The 3,178-nt window shown below is 45.9% G+C and overlaps 1 long non-coding RNA gene across 1 annotated transcript; it reads right to left on the bottom strand.

Moving 5' to 3' along the window:
- Nucleotides 1–626: 626 nt before the first annotated feature.
- On the bottom strand, nucleotides 627–1,664 carry LOC117192081. Its single transcript, XR_004474193.1, has 3 exons — nucleotides 1,128–1,664; nucleotides 848–1,023; nucleotides 627–777 (listed from the first exon to the last, which is right to left on the bottom strand). It is a non-coding gene; the product is annotated as an uncharacterized LOC117192081 (long non-coding RNA).
- Between the last annotated feature and the right edge of the window lie 1,514 nt (nucleotides 1,665–3,178).

Genomic DNA, 3,178 nt, shown 5'->3' with positions numbered 1-3,178 from the left:
TTGAACTGTGCGAACCACATAGGCCATTCCTCGCCAGCTCCGCTCCTGTCAAACTGTGCGTTCTCTTTCTTCTCTGCCTACCCTCTCTGCTTTCTCTCGTCACTGCCTCTCTCTCGCTTGTGCCATAAATTTCGCTTTTATCATATTATTTAGTTTTGGTTGCGTCTGCAACCATACATATGGCAAACATACAGATACAGATATACATAGATACACACAAACATGAGCACATAGCGTCGTGTAAACACGCTGTGCCCCAGTGGGAGCAGCGCAAATGATAGCATTAAATGCCGTTGTATCTGCATCTGTATCGGAACGCGTTATATTTGCACACGAGCACACAAGAGTGTTCTTCCCCTCTAGTACCAGGCAACTAGGTCCGCACTGGTGCCGCACTAGCTACCATTCTCACCTCCCTGGTTCCAGATCGATTACCCGCAATGTATTTCAGCGGAGAATTTAACACATGCATGTCCTAGGGCGGAACCACCCCTGGTTCCCGCTCGACTACCCTTCGATTACCTGTAGCTAGCTCTGACCTAGTTACCAGTAACTAGTTCCGAACTGACTATTGGTAGTAGTCAATCTGGCAGTCTGGAATAATACAAAAATAAAAACACAATGTCTTTCATTATAACGAATAATTTTTAATTATATGATGCTTAGCCTACTCCTGGTTTTTGGCAAGACACTTCTTCTTAAACACCCTTTTCTTCATCCTTTGCATTGCCCTCCGCACAGTGTTTTCGGGGGGCTCATCGCAAGGCGGAATACATTCTGTAATTAATATTTGTTTTAATTTATATGAAAAATTTTTAAATCTCTAGAAGTGTAAATGGTATTTTACCTAGCAAAGCTGCAAAAAATTCTTTGTGGGTCCTAAGGGCCTTCTTCCCTTGGACCCCATTGACGTTATAGGCTAGAACAATTTCCTCACTCAAAATAAAGTTTAAGCCGCTCAAAACGCCAGCTGGCTGGAGAATCGATTTCATTGCTGTTATCTGTTATCTTTCCTGCACAACGCTAACTTTTTGCAATGTTTGCTTCCCTTTCACTCTTACGGAGTCTACGCAAATGCCTTTTGCTCATCATTTTATTTGAAATATATAATATATATTTGCACGTACCTGTTTATATTAATTTGATTTATTTATTAATTCTTTACCACTTTTTTAATAAATGTTTACACAAAAGACTCTTCCAGCGATTAGATGTTGTACAGAAGTGAACAAAATCAACGCATAAAGCAAACGAGGAAAACAAATGCATTTTGTTTGTGTAAATTCTTGTCTCTTTCATTCCACGAGCGCAACTACAGTAAAATATCACGATTAACTTACCATTTCGGGGCTTATTGCATGTCGTGGCTCGGTAAAAACTAGCTGAGTGGGCACTGTAACTCCACGGAATTGCAGTTATTTGCCGCCTTCAAAAACAAACCGAAGGCGGCTTCGTTTTTCGGTTCTTTTTCGACTGGTCCGCGTTCGCTTCCCGCGTAACTAGTTGCAGAACTAGTACATTGTAGTCGACGAAGACCTGGTCCGCGTTCGCTTCCCGAGTAACTAGTTGCGTAGCTAGTTGCGCGGTAAACAGCGCAGAACTAGTTCGAGAGGGGTCAATTGACCCCTTTGGTTCTACGATCGTTATTCCTGTGCTGGTGTGCGTGTGTGTCTGTGCAAGGCGGAGCAATAACAGTTAATGTATTCCAATTAAGTGATTTTCCTGTTGAATATGCGACTCTGTTGCGACTCTGTCTACCCTCTACCGCTCCTCCCCCTACGCTTCCTTGCCAAAATAAAATTGTTCAGTTAACTCTCTCTCTGGCTCTCTATCTCTTACCTCTCCTACCTTTCCCCCTGTCGTTCGCGTTGTGCTTTTATCCTGCATTGTTTATTTGCCTTTTGGGGATTTGTTAACTTTTTCCCTGTTGGTTGTTGGTTGTTGCTTGTTGCCTGTTGGTTGTGTCTGTGTCAGCAGTCTTGTCGCACCACATTTTTTCATTACATTACAGAAGAAGCACAAAAAATTAGCAGCATGGCGCCTGCCATACAGAGTTTTTTCTATGTTTTTTTGTTGTTGTTTCAATCCTTGTGGGATTTCCTGCCAGCTATGTCCTTGTGCTAATTTCGTGCCCCCATCTGCAGCCCCTGCCCCAGGCCGCAGACTCAACTAATTTGATTTATTTTTTCACTTGGAGCTTCCCCTGGGCCACCACAGCAGCAGGCACCCTTTCTCCGCCACTACAAAGCACACATCCATCAGCACTGGCCAAACATTAGAATAAATTGCGCCCCGTCGAAGCCAAAACAATTTCCAAATAGCGGAAAGAGTGCGCGCCCGGCTGCTGGAGCACTTGGAAGTGGTGGGAGGAAGATTGGAGGAGGCGGTCGGAGTGGAACGGAAGCGAAATTTATGCGCGCATTTAACGCATTGGCCCCCACTCACGCAGATACTCAAACGCTCGCACTCGGACACTCACACACATTGCCTTCGATTATTAAAATTCTAATTGAAATTCAAAAGTGCGACGTTGTTGCCTTCGCTTATCGCTTAAGAGTCCGCGCCGTCGTAGCTGGAGTCGTCGTCGTCGTTCCCCATGTCCCACATGCCCATTGTTGCTATCCACCGCGCCCCTGCTGCCCGACTCTAGAGCTTGGGCTTCCGCTATGCGGGCCTTGGCAGGAAGTGGACAGTTAAACAGCAACTCGACTCGGCTCGACTCACATATGGCTTGAGTGCGGCAGAGGGGCTTTAATTTGGATGGATGTGCGGTGTGTTAGGGAATGGTATGGTATGGCAATGGGAAGGGGGCAGAGGGTTTTATGGGTTTTGCCAAAAGTAGTGTCTCTTGGCGCATGCTTAATACATGCATGTACGAGTACTAGGCTTCCTTCGCCTTCTCTGGCACTTCTTTCCCCAGTTGAGATTGTCGCATCATTAGATGCAATTAATCAAACTCGGCTGGTCATATGTGCGGCCGGCCGAGTCTCTGGATTCCATGTAATCTGTGAAATTACTTATGCAAATCACACGAGTCCCAGCCCCAAGCCCCAGAATTGGCCTCCGCATGTAATTGAGCCTGCCTGCGGTTCGTCCTGGCTGCTGGTTCCGCTGCTGGAGGGTGCTGCGTTCGTCTTGAGCAAAGTCTGCCATCCATTAGATTGACTTTGCTGCCGCT

Source organism: Drosophila miranda, assembly GCF_003369915.1.
Source record: "Drosophila miranda strain MSH22 chromosome Y unlocalized genomic scaffold, D.miranda_PacBio2.1 Contig_Y1_pilon, whole genome shotgun sequence".
Classification (NCBI taxonomy): Eukaryota; Metazoa; Arthropoda; class Insecta; order Diptera; family Drosophilidae; genus Drosophila; species Drosophila miranda.
This window is presented reverse-complemented; position numbering and strand designations above follow the sequence as displayed.